Source organism: Oncorhynchus mykiss, chromosome 17 (genome assembly GCF_013265735.2).
Source record: "Oncorhynchus mykiss isolate Arlee chromosome 17, USDA_OmykA_1.1, whole genome shotgun sequence".
Classification (NCBI taxonomy): domain Eukaryota; kingdom Metazoa; phylum Chordata; class Actinopteri; order Salmoniformes; family Salmonidae; genus Oncorhynchus; species Oncorhynchus mykiss.
Genome location: NC_048581.1, coordinates 14,331,725 through 14,345,640, shown reverse-complemented (window position 1 = coordinate 14,345,640; position 13,916 = coordinate 14,331,725). Strand labels below are relative to the sequence as shown.

The 13,916-nt window shown below is 43.7% G+C and overlaps 2 protein-coding genes across 3 annotated transcripts in view; one reads left to right on the top strand and one right to left on the bottom strand.

Moving 5' to 3' along the window:
• The window catches only part of LOC118940024, a 1,007,326-nt gene that overhangs the window by 84,348 nt on the left and 909,062 nt on the right, over window positions 1-13,916 (bottom strand). The window lies entirely within an intron of this gene.
• Window positions 1,674-13,916, top strand: part of LOC110485498 (transcription factor MafG-like) — a 50,268-nt gene continuing 38,025 nt past the window's right edge. Inside the window, exon 1 of one of the 2 annotated variants that reach the window (XM_036948146.1) lies at window positions 1,674-2,374. The gene's annotated coding sequence lies outside the window, so the exon portion shown is untranslated. The remainder of the gene's footprint in view (window positions 2,375-13,916) is intronic. The other variant, XM_036948147.1, reaches the window with a different exon arrangement.

Below are 13,916 nucleotides of genomic sequence, written 5' to 3'. Positions count from 1 at the left end.
GGAACCCTATTCCCTATATAGTGCACTACTTTTGACCAGGGACCATAGGGTTGTAGCTAAAAGTAGTGCACTATAAATGGAATAGGGTGCCATTTTGGGACAAATTCCTTCAAACGGTTATTTTAGGTGTCTTTCAACTGGACCTAGTCCTAAACGAGACAGATCTATAGTTTATGTACAGATCTAGACAGATCTATAGTTTATGTACAGATCTAGACAGAACTATATTTTATGGACAGATCTAGACAGATCTATAATTTATGTACAGATGTAGACAGATCTATAGTTTATGTACAGATCTAGCTATTATGGGTAGTCATCTAAAGTGGCATCCTCTCCCCCTCTCCTTATATCTCCCTCTCATCTCCCTCTCCTCTCTCCCCTCTCTCCATCTCCCTCTCTCCCTCTCCCCCTCTCCTCTCCCCTCTCTCTCTCTCCTCTCCCTCTCTTCTCTCCCTCTCCTCTCTCTCCCTCTCCTCTCTCCTCTCTCTCCTCTCCCTCCTCCCTCCCTCTCCTCTCCCCCTCTCCTTCCCCCTCCTCTCTCTCTCCTCTCCCCCTCTCCTTCCCTCTCCTCTCCCCCTCTCCTCTCTCTCTCTCCTCTCCCCCTCTCCTTCCCTCTCCGCTCTCTCCTCTCCCCCTCTCCTTCCCTCTCCTCTCTCCCTCTCACCTCTCTCCCTCTCACCTCTCTCCCTACTCTCCTCCTCCTCCTCTTGTCTCCTCTTTTCTCGCCAAGTTTTGTTCTGTACACTGCAGATGAAAGACGACAAGGAGAGAAAGATAACGTAGTTTAGACCAGGGGTGTCAAACTCATTCCATGGAGGGCCTAGTGTGCAGTGGGTTTTCAGGAGGAAGGATTCTCACACCTCTGTGAGAATGCTGTTCATTGACTACAGCTTAGCGTTCAACACCATAGTGCCCCCAAAGCTCAAGGACCCTGGGAGAAACACCTCCCTCTGGAACTGCAGGGCCTAGTGTCTGCAGGTTTTGTTTTGTCCTTTCAGTTAAGACCTGGACAACCAGGTGAGGGGAGTTCTTTACTAATTACTGACCTTAATTCATCAATCAAGTACAAGGGAGGAGCGAAAATCGCTGGCCCTCTGTGGAACGTACTGTAGAACGGCATCTACCTGTAGCCGACTGTGAAGTTTGTTCTCTGTAGATAGAGGGTGTATCTCAATAATCTAAAGTACAGAATGACCTCGTCTACAGTCCTTCAGTTTGTTCTCTGTACATAGAGGGTGTATCTCGTCTACAGTCCTTCAGTTTGTTCTGTGTATATAGAGGGTGTATCTCAATAATCTAAAGTACAGAATGACCTCGTCTACAGTCCTTCAATTTGTTCTCTGTACATAGAGGGTGTATCTCAATAATCTAAAGTACAGAAGGACCTCTTCTACAGTCCTTTTAATTATTTTCTTGCAAGTTGCATAGGTCGTTAATACATGGACAATAATTGTTCAATTTTGGTGAGTCCACGCTAACTCTTTGTCACTGATTCAGTGTGTGTGAGAGAGTCTTTGTGTGTGTGTTGTCGGCTTACTCGAGCCTAGCACTCCTCATACGCTTTTAAAAACACCGAAATATAACGTTATTCAGTAGTGAGTGCGAGAGTGTGTTGCCACTCAATCGAAGCTTGTGTTTTGCTGAGTGGGCACGCGCTCTGCTCTACTCTTTCCTACGTCGCGCCCGCCCGGGTGTGTGTGCTGCTGACTGCGGGCGCAGCGACATCATGCCGTTGGAGCGCTAGACACGCCGTTTTAAAGGGCTAGCCTCACTGTGCTGTGCCGTTCTCTCTCTCTCTCTCCCTCCCTGCCTGCTGTGTGCTGCTGATTCATCACGATTAGGTGGTTAGCCAGCCTGCCTGCCAGCCATAGGCTACATGCACAAGCCATGCCAACCAGATTGAGTGGGGGCTTTCACAGCTAAAGTAGACAAAGAAAAGGCTTGCTTGTCAAACGTAAGCTAGGCTATAGCATCGCACTACAGTGCAGAGAGAACAACATGTGTGGCGGTTGGGAATATTTCTGATAACTTCATGCGAGATAGATTGATCATATCGAGAGTTACGGGGGGACTGGGAATCCCCCCCGGTTTTCAGAAATCAGACATCGTTAATCGGTTTACATAGAGTAGCCTAGCTAGATAAGGAAGAGGAAGATATATCGTGTATTCGGGATGTGTAGCCGAGTTGGAACTGTCTAGAAAACGTGATTATAGGTTAGGTGGCTGGAGATATTCACAGCAGAAGAACTGTCCGAGTATTCGAGTGCTGAAACGGAAGCAAGCGGAGCGGAGCGGAAAACGGGCCGCACTGGATAGGGACGCAACAACCGCGAGCGCGGTCAGCGTGTGTCTGTCTGTTGCTATTTCAGAGGTAAGATTCATAACAGCTGTTTTCAGGGAGTTGTTAACGTTGCATAATGATGATAGTGTAAACTCGACGTCACTTTCTAGTCTTGATGTCTTTAATTGTATGTGCCTTAGTTTAATATTGCCAAGGAGGCATGTGCGTGTCAAAAGTGAAAGAGACAAACGCATGGCAAATTTTATGACATTTGTTTTTTTTTGTGTCAGGGGGCACGGGGGTTACAGTTTAAAACGTCTAGCCTCCACTTCTCCTTTTATTGGTGTCAAATCATTTCCCCGTATTTCGTATTTAGGGAACTATTATTTCTAAACGGGTTTTTTTTCGGTTTATTTCGCGCGACAGCCACAGAGAGTCCATGGTAGTAACAGCAATAGCGGAAGACATGCTTGCTGATTCATCACAACGTTGTGTTTCTCGCTCGACGGTTGCGCGAGCTGAGTACAGGCACGGAGCGAGGGAGCCATGGCAACATGGCACCGGCGGGCTGACAAAGGTCTAGCTAGCGGGAGGAGGGGGGAGGAACGGTTCGTGCCTGTTGCGCCTAAATATTGCTACACCATTGCAGTGGTGGGAAAATACAGTAGCCTACACGGCTCAAAATTATATATATATTTTTTTATAATAAGCGACTGTTGATTCATATAAATCTTGCTTTATTATGCATGTGTTATATGGGGCGTGTTTACACGATTGGTCGAAATTCAGCTAAAGGTGAACTGAACATCGGCGGTCAATTCAGATTGCTGAACAAGCTTTACCTATATAAATCCATAGCTTAAAGTAAGCAAGCACCATGTAATGATGATGATAATAAAATAGTTTTGTTTGTGTTTGAGAAACAAGCGCCCCCACTCCAAGGTTGACGCTACTTAGCAAACACACACACGCGCACGGTGCCATATCATCTTAATCAGTGCTAGCCATTGCATTTCTCATCCCTCTGGTGTTGTTCACAAGTAATTTAACGCTGACCGATGCCTATGTTAGCAACTTTTCACACACACACAACTTTGCTGATTGTGTAGGAGCAGGGAGAATGGAGTGAGAGATGAAGAAAGGAGAAATAGAATGAGAGAGAGAGAGGGAGAACAAGGAGCGTTTTGTCTTCAAGGCATTCCAGAGAAAATGCTGAGAGGAAGAAAACTCTCTCACTTGACAGATGGTGTTTTCACTTGTTACTTACTACAGCGCCTTTAGCTGTGTGAATCTGTGTGTGTGTGTGTGTGTGTGTGGTGCACATCTGCGAGACACTGAGACATGCAGCGTAGCCCCTGGGTGTGTGCTGCTGTAACAGCAGGCGGAAACACAATTCAAAGAAACTAAGTGGGTGGGTGGTGGTGTCGGGTGGGGGGGGGGGGGGGGGGGGGGGGGGGGGGGGGGGGGGGGGGGGGGGGGGGGGGGGGGGGGGGGGGGGGGGGGGGGGGGGGGGGGGGTGCGTGGTGGGGGGGGGGGGGTGGTGTCGGGTGGGTGGGGGGGGTGTGGGTGGTATGGGGTGTGTGGGGGGGTGGGTGGGTGGTATGGGGTGGGTGCGTGGGTGGTGTCGGGTGGGTGTTTGGGGGTGGGTGGGTGCGTGGTGGGTGGTATGGGGTGGGTGCGTGGTGGGGTGGGTGCGTGGGTGCGTGGTGGGTGGTATGGGGTGGGTGCGTGGTGGGGTGGGTGCGTGGTGGGTGTGTGGGTGCGTGGTGGGTGGTGTGGGGTGGGTGTGTGGGTGGGTGGTGTGGGGTGGGTGGTGGGTGGAAGGTGTATGTTGAAGGTCAGGAAAGGATTGTAATGTATCTCTTTTTACAGTGAACATTTTGCAACTTGACTGCCTTTCTCACGGTGGAACAGGTGTCTAACCCAGATGTAGAGTCACAGTGTAACATACACACACATATATATATATACACACACACATATACACACACATACACACACACACACACATATATACACACATGCACACACATATATACACACACATATACACACACACACATATACACACACACATATACACACACATATATATATATACACACACACATGCTCTCGCTCTCTGTTTTCTCTGTATTTTATCTCTGTATACTTTTTCCTTCTCTCTCCCTTACGGACACGGAGTGTACAAAACATACCATGACCTAGACTGACCAGGTGAATCCAGGTGAAAGCTATGATCCCTTATTGATGTCACTTGTTAAATCCACTTCAGTGTAGATGAAGGGGAGGAGACGGGTTAAAGAAGGATTTTTAAGCCTTGAGACAATTGAGACATGGATTGTGTATGTGTGCCATTCAGAGGGTGAATGGGTGAGACAAAAGATTTAAGTGCCTTTGAACAGGGTATGGTAGTAGGTGCCAGGCGCACCAGTTTGTGTCAAGAACTGCAACGCTGCTGGATTTTTTTACGCTCAACAGTTTCCCGTGTGTATCGTGCATGGCCCTCCACCCAAATGACATCCAGACAACTTGACACGACTGTGGGAAGCATTGGAGTCAACATGGGCCAGCATCCCTGTGGAACGCGTTCAACACCTAATAGAGTCCCGACGAGGCTGTTCTGAGGGCAAAAGGAGGTGCAACTCAATATGAGGAAGGTGTTCCTAATGTTTTGTATGCTCAGTGTGGGGAGGGAGGGAGACAGAGATGAATGTAGTTGATGAAACACAGGGTAAGAACTCGGAAAGATAAACTCAGCAAAAAATGAAACCTCCCCTTTTTCAGGACCCTGTCTTTCAAAGATAATTCGTAAAAATCCAAATAACTTCACAGATTTTCATTGTAAAGGCTTTGATGGTTCAATGACCCATAAACAATTAATGAACATGCACCTGTGGAACGGTTGTTAAGACACTAACAGCTTACAGACGGTAGGCATGAAAACTTAGGACACTAAAAAGTCCTTTCTACTGACTGAAAAACACCAAAAGAAAGATGCCCAGGGTCCCTGCTCAGCTGCATGAACGTGCCTTAGGCATTCTGCAAGGAGGAATGAGGGCTGCAGATGTGGCCAGGGCAATAAATTGCTATGTCCGTACTGTGAGACGCCTAAGACAGCGCTACAGGGAGACAGGACGGACAGCTGATCGTTCTTGCAGTGGCAGACCACGTGTAACAACACCTGCACAGGATCGGTACATCCGAACATCACACCTGCGGGACAGGTAAAGGATGGCAACAACAACTTCCCGAGTTACACCAGGAACGCACACTCCCGCCATCAGTGTTCAGACTGTCTGCAATAGGCTGAGAGGGACTGAGGGCTTGTAGGCCTGTTGTAAGGCAGGTCCTCACCAGACATCACCGGCAACAATGTCGCCTATGGGGACAAACCCACCGTCGCTGGACCAAACAGGACTGGCAAAAAGTGCTCTTCACTGACGAGACGCGGTTTTGTCTCACCAGGTGTGATGGTCGGATTTGTGTTTATCGTCGAAGGAATGAGCGTTACACCGAGGCCTGTACTCTGGAGTGGGATCGATTTGGAGGTGGAGGGTCCGTCATGGTCTGGGGCGGTGTGTCACAGCATCATCGGACTGAGCTTGTCTTCATTGCAGGCAATCTCAAAGCTGTCCGTTACAGGGAAGACATCCTCCTCCCTCATGTGGTACCTTTCCTGCAGGCTCATCCTGACATGACCCTCCAGCATGACAATGCCACCAGCCATACTGCTCGTTCTGTGCATGATTTCCTGAAAGACAGGAATGTCAGTGTTCTGCCATGGCCAGCGAAGAGCCCGGATCTCAATCCCATTCAGCATGTCTGGGACCTGTTGGATCGGAGGGTGAGGGCTAGGGCCATTCCCCCCAGAAATGTCCGGGAACTTGCAGGTGCCTTGGCGGAAGAGTGGGGTAACATCTCACAGCAAGAACTGGCACATCTGGTGCAGTCCATGAGAAGGAGATGCACTGCAGTACTTATTGCAGCTGGTGGCCACACCAGATACTGACTGTTACTTTTGATTTTGACCCCCTCTTTGTTCAGGGACACATTATTCCATTTCTGTTATTCACATGTCTGTGGAACTTGTTCATTTTATGTCTCAGTTGTTGAATCTTATTTACACATGTTAAGTTTGTGGAAAATAAACGCAGTTGACAGTGAGAGGACTGAGTTTATGTCTCTTTATGAGTAACGTGGCAGGTGGTTCTGAACAAACACCCTCTCAGGGTAATCATTATCCCTCTGGCGTGTGTGTGCTGTTCTGTTTGTTTAGGCTTCACCTTATGGATGAGTGTGCTTTGCATTCCTGGATCGTTTTTGGGGACTAGGCTATGTGTTTGTGTTTGTTTTATTGTGTGTGTGCTAATCATGATCTTGTTTACCACTGGGATGTGTTTGAAACTGGTCTATATGATATGATACACTACTATATGATATGATACACTACTATATGATATGATACACTACTATATGATATGATACGATATGCTGAGGAAAACTTAAAAGCTGTTAGTCGAGAGAGAGGAAATGGAGAAAGAGAGAGGGAGCAGGAAGAGAGGGAGATATGGAGAGAGAGGGAGGAACAGAGAGAGAAGGAGAGAGCGAGATTGAGGGAGAAGAAAGGAAGAGGGAGGTGAAGAGGGAGGGAGGGAGAGAGAAAGAGGGAGAGGGAGATGAGGAAAGAAAAAGGGATGAAGAGCGTGAAAGAGAGGAGAGAGATAGAGGGAGGAAGATGAAGAAAGAAGAGGGATGAAGCACATGAAAGAGAGGAGAGAGAAAGAGGGAGGAAGATGAAGAAAGAAGAGGGATGAAGCACATGAAAGAGAGGAGAGAGAAAGAGGGAGGAAGATGAAGAAAGAAGAGAGAGGGATGAAGAGCATGACAGAGAGGAGAGAGATGAAGAGCGAGAGAGAGGGAGGAAGATGAAGAAAGAAGAGAGAGGGATGAAGAGCGTGAAAGAGAGGAGAGCGAAAGAGGGAGGGAGATGAAGAAAGAAGAGAGAGGGATGAAGAGCGTGAACGAGAGGAGAGAGAGATTAGAAGCAGCATCAGATCAATAGAGGAGAGTTTTTTTCCTTCAGTAATAATGATGAAATATGGCGTAAGCAGGAACTACCATACTACTGCATAATCACACACACTGCTGCGCGGGAGTGTGTTTGTGTGCGTGTGAGAGAGATGGTAGGGTCTGTTTACATTGGGACTTCTGTAGATTTCACAACATCCTTTCAGAATAGGAGTTATGTAAATACTGATTAGGACAATTGGCAGATGAAGTTATGCCTATCCACTTAGATATGCACTATGTTAGATACAGTATCTACTATATCCACTATGTTAGATATCCACTATGTTAGATATCCACTATGTTAGATACAGTATCTACTATATCCACAATGTTAGATATCCACTATGTTAGATATCCACTGTGTTAGATATCCACTATGTTAGATATCCACTGTGTTAGATATCCACTGTGTTAGATATCCACTATGTTAGATACAGTATCTACTATATCCACTATGTTAGATATCCACTGTGTTAGATATCCACTATGTTAGATATCCACCATGTTAGATATCCACTATGTTAGATACAGTATCTACTATATCCACTATGTTAGATATTCACTATGTTAGATATCCACTGTGTTAGATATCCACTATGTTAGATAGCCACTATGTTAGATACAGTATCTACTATATCCACTATGTTAGATATCCACTGTGTTAAATATCCACTATGTTAGGTATCCACTATGTTAGATATCCACTATGTTAGATACAGTATCTACTATATCCACTATGTTAGATATCCACTGTGTTAGATATCCACTATGTTAGGTATCCACTATGTTAGATATCCACTATGTTAGATACAGTATCTACTATAGCCACTATGTTAGATTCAGTATCTACTATATCCACTATAGTAGATATCCACTATGTTAGATATCCACTGTGTTAGATTTCCACTGTGTTAGATATCCACTATGTTAGATACAGTATCTACTATATCCACTATGTTAGATATCCACTGTGTTAGATATCCACTATGTTAGGTATCCACTATGTTAGATAGCCACTATGTTAGATTCAGTATCTACTATATCCACTATGGTAGATATCCACTATGTTAGATATCCACTATGTTAGATATCCACTGTGTTAGATTTCCACTGTGTTAGATATCCACTATGTTAGATACAGTATCTACTATATCCACTATGTTAGATATCCACTGTGTTAGATAATCCACTATGTTAGGTATCCACTATGTTAGATATCCACTATGTTAGATACAGTATCTACTATATCCACTATGTTAGATATCCACTATGTTAGATATCCACTGTGTTAGATATCCACTATGTTAGATACTGAATCTACCATAGTGGATATAGTAGATACTGTATCTAACATAGTGGATATAGTAGATACTGTAGATTTCACAACATCCTTTCAGAATAGGAGTTATGTAAATACTGATTAGGACAATTGGCAGATGAAGTTATGCCTATCCACTTAGATATGCACTATGTTAGATACAGTATCTACTATATCCACAATGTTAGATATCCACTATGTTAGATATCCACTGTGTTAGATATCCACTATGTTAGATATCCACTGTGTTAGATATCCACTGTGTTAGATATCCACTATGTTAGATACAGTATCTACTATATCCACTATGTTAGATATCCACTGTGTTAGATATCCACTATGTTAGATATCCACCATGTTAGATATCCACTATGTTAGTGGATATCTAACATAGTGGATATCTATGTTAGATACAGTATCTACTATATCCACCATGTTAGATATCCACGATGTTAGATATCCACTATGTTAGATACAGTATCTACTATATCCACTATGTTAGATATTCACTATGTTAGATATCCACTGTGTTAGATATCCACTATGTTAGATAGCCACTATGTTAGATACAGTATCTACTATATCCACTATGTTAGATATCCACTGTGTTAAATATCCACTATGTTAGGTATCCACTATGTTAGATATCCACTATGTTAGATACAGTATCTACTATAGCCACTATGTTAGATTCAGTATCTACTATATCCACTATAGTAGATATCCACTATGTTAGATATCCACTGTGTTAGATTTCCACTATGTTAGATATCCACTGTGTTAGATTTCCACTGTGTTAGATATCCACTATGTTAGATACAGTATCTACTATATCCACTATGTTAGATATCCACTGTGTTAGATATCCACTATGTTAGGTATCCACTATGTTAGATAGCCACTATGTTAGATTCAGTATCTACTATATCCACTATGGTAGATATCCACTATGTTAGATATCCACTATGTTAGATATCCACTGTGTTAGATTTCCACTGTGTTAGATATCCACTATGTTAGATACAGTATCTACTATATCCACTATGTTAGATATCCACTGTGTTAGATAATCCACTATGTTAGGTATCCACTATGTTAGATATCCACTATGTTAGATACAGTATCTACTATATCCACTATGTTAGATATCCACTATGTTAGATATCCACTGTGTTAGATATCCACTATGTTAGATACTGAATCTACCATAGTGGATATAGTAGATACTGTATCTAACATAGTGGATATAGTAGATACTGTATCTACTATATCCACTATGGTAGATATCCACTATGTTAGATATCCACTGTGTTAGATATCCACTATGTTAGATACAGTATCTACTATATCCACTATGTTAGATTCAGTATCTACTATATCCACTATGTTAGATATCCACTGTGTTAGATATCCACTGTGTTAGATATCAACTATGTTAGATATCCACTATGTTCGATACAGTATCTACTATATCCACTGTGTTAGATATCCACTATGTTAGATATCCACTATGTTAGATATCCACTGTGTTAGATATCCACTGTGTTAGCTATCCACTATGTTAGATATCCACTATGTTAGATACAGTATCTACTATATCCACTATGTTAGATATCCACTATGTTAGATACAGTATCTACTATATCCACTATGTTAGATATCCACGATGTTAGATATCCACTGTGTTAGATATCCACTATGTTAGAGACAGTATCTACTATATCCACTATGTTAGATATTCACTATGTTAGATATCCACTGTGTTAGATATCCACTGTGTTAGATATCCACTATGTTAGATATCCACTATGTTAGATTCAGTATCTACTATATCCACTATGGTAGATATCCACTATGTTAGATATCCACTATGTTAGATTCAGTATCTACTATATCCACTATGGTAGATATCCACTATGGTAGATATCCACTATGGTAGATATCCACAATGGTAGATATCCACTATATCCACTATGTTAGATGTCCACTGTGTAATATGTCTACTATGGTAGACATCCATTTCTTATAGTTAAACCTCCTCACAGAAACCAACAGCGATCCTTCTCTGATCAGTATGGTCATAGTGAGTTCTCATATTTGAGAACTTCTCCCCTCCTCTGGGGGCCGGTACTGAATAACGTTAGATTTGACCCCTGGGGGCCGGTACTGAATAACGTTATATTAAGGCTACGCTCGAGTAAGATGACACTACACACATTAAACAAACACACACACACCATAACACACACACACCCTGTATCACACACACACACACCCTGTATCACACACATCATAACACACACACACACACCCTGTATCACAGACACCATAACACACACACATACACGCTGTATCATACACACCATAACACACACACACACCCTCTGTATCACAGACACACAGATATCCACTGTGTTAGATATCAACTGTGTTAGATATCCACTATGTTCGATACAGTATCTACTATATCCACTGTGTTAGATATCCACTATGTTAGATATCCACTATGTTAGATATCCACTGTGTTAGATATCCACTATGTTCGATACAGTATCTACTATATCCACTGTGTTAGCTATCCACTATGTTAGATATCCACTATGTTAGATACAGTATCTACTATATCCACTATGTTAGATATCCACTATGTTAGATACAGTATCTACTATATCCACTATGTTAGATATCCACGATGTTAGATATCCACTGTGTTAGATATCCACTATGTTAGAGACAGTATCTACTATATCCACTATGTTAGATATTCACTATGTTAGATATCCACTGTGTTAGATATCCACTGTGTTAGATATCCACTATGTTAGATATCCACTATGTTAGATTCAGTATCTACTATATCCACTATGGTAGATATCCACTATGTTAGATATCCACTATGTTAGATTCAGTATCTACTATATCCACTATGGTAGATATCCACTATGGTAGATATCCACTATGGTAGATATCCACAATGGTAGATATCCACTATATCCACTATGTTAGATGTCCACTGTGTAATATGTCTACTATGGTAGACATCCATTTCTTATAGTTAAACCTCCTCACAGAAACCAACAGCGATCCTTCTCTGATCAGTATGGTCATAGTGAGTTCTCATATTTGAGAACTTCTCCCCTCCTCTGGGGGCCGGTACTGAATAACGTTAGATTTGACCCCTGGGGGCCGGTACTGAATAACGTTATATTAAGGCTACGCTCGAGTAAGATGACACTACACACATTAAACAAACACACACACACCATAACACACACACACCCTGTATCACACACACACACACCCTGTATCACACACATCATAACACACACACACACACCCTGTATCACAGACACCATAACACACACACATACACGCTGTATCATACACACCATAACACACACACACACCCTCTGTATCACAGACACATCTTAGCATACACACACACACACACCCTGTATCACACACACTATGTATAACACACACCATAACACACACACACACCCTGTATCACAGACACATCTTAGTATACACATACACACCCTGTTCACAGACACCACTGTAACAAACTTTTATTATAGTGTGGTTATTGAGAAGGGTAGAGTATAGAGTGCAGGGCTCTGTGAGAGGAGACTCAGGAGAAGGGTAGAGTATAGAGTGCAGGGCTCTGTGAGAGGAGACTCAGGAGAAGGGTAGAGTATAGAGTGCAGGGCTCTGTGAGAGGAGACTCGGGAGAAGGGTAGAGTATAGAGTGCAGGGCTCTGTGAGAGGAGACTCAGGAGAAGGGTAGAGTATAGAGTGCAGGGCTCTGTGAGAGGAGACTCAGGAGAAGGGTAGAGTATAGAGTGCAGGGCTCTGTGAGAGGAGACTCAGGAGAAGGGTAGAGTATAGAGTGCAGGGCTCTGTGAGAGGAGACTCAGGAGAAGGGTAGAGTATAGAGTGCAGGGCTCTGTGAGAGGAGACTCAGGAGAAGGGTAGAGTATAGAGTGCTGGGCTCTGTGAGAGGAGACTCAGGAGAAGGGTAGAGTATAGAGTGCAGGGCTCTGTGAGAGGAGACTCAGGGTTGTCTTTCTATTGCATCATCTTTCTGTGTTTTTCAACTTGCCGCAGTTTTCAACTGCAGTGTGGCGATGAGTTCGATACTGTATTATAACACATTTAACAACACCAGGGAAGAAAGGAAAGAAGACTGGAAGAGAAGAAGAGAAGGAGAGAGGAAACGCCACACCTCAAATACAGCCCCAGACTAAAACACACTTCTTCTCTGTGGGTGATGATGGTGTGTCTCTTCTCTGAGAATCAACAGTTCATTCGTATACACACACCCTGAACCCCCCCCCTCCCCATCCCAATTCTCCACTCGCACACTCAAACCACACTCAAAACACACTCAAACCACACTCAAAACACACTCAAACCACACTCAAAACACTCCACAACACATACTCCATGTTGGTACAATGAGAATCAACAGTTTCCCAGGGTCGGTACAATGAGAATCAACCGTTTCCCAGGGTCGGTACAATGAGAATCAACCGTTTCCCAGGGTCGGTACAATGAGAATCAACAGTTTCCCAGGGTCGGTACAATGAGAATCAACAGTTTCCCAGGGTCGGTACAATGAGAATCAACTGTTTCCCAGGGTCGGTACAATGAGAATCAACAGTTTCCCAGGGTCGGTACAATGAGAATCAACAGTTTCCCAGGGTCGGTACAATGAGAATCAACAGTTTCCCATGGTCGGTACAATGAGAATCAACCGTTTCCCAGGGTTGGTACAATGAGAATCAACAGTTGTTTCCCAGGGTCGGTACAATGAGAATCAACCGTTTCCCAGGGTCTTCACCTCCTGGATAGAGAGAATGTTTACTATACAGCCATAACATCTCTCTTGTCTTCTCATGATGGGAAATATACTCTGACACTGAAGAGAGTCTCTACCTCCTCCCTTAAAGATAATGATTTTACATTTAATAAACAATTTGTGGTGAGGGTTTGAAACACTAATCCCCTTCCAGTGAAGGCTGAAAGAGAGAGGTTGTTTTCACACTCTCTGTGCCTGCGTCAATCGATTCCACGTGCAAACATGCTAACACACTGTTGCTTTTAACTCGGAGCACTACGGAGCTAGGAGATCTCTGCCAACAAGTGGGCTGGAGTCTTGTCCTCTCTCTTTCTCTCTCCCTCCCACTCTCTCTCTGCCCCTCTCTCTCCCTCCCACTCTCTCTCTGCCCCCCTCTGTCT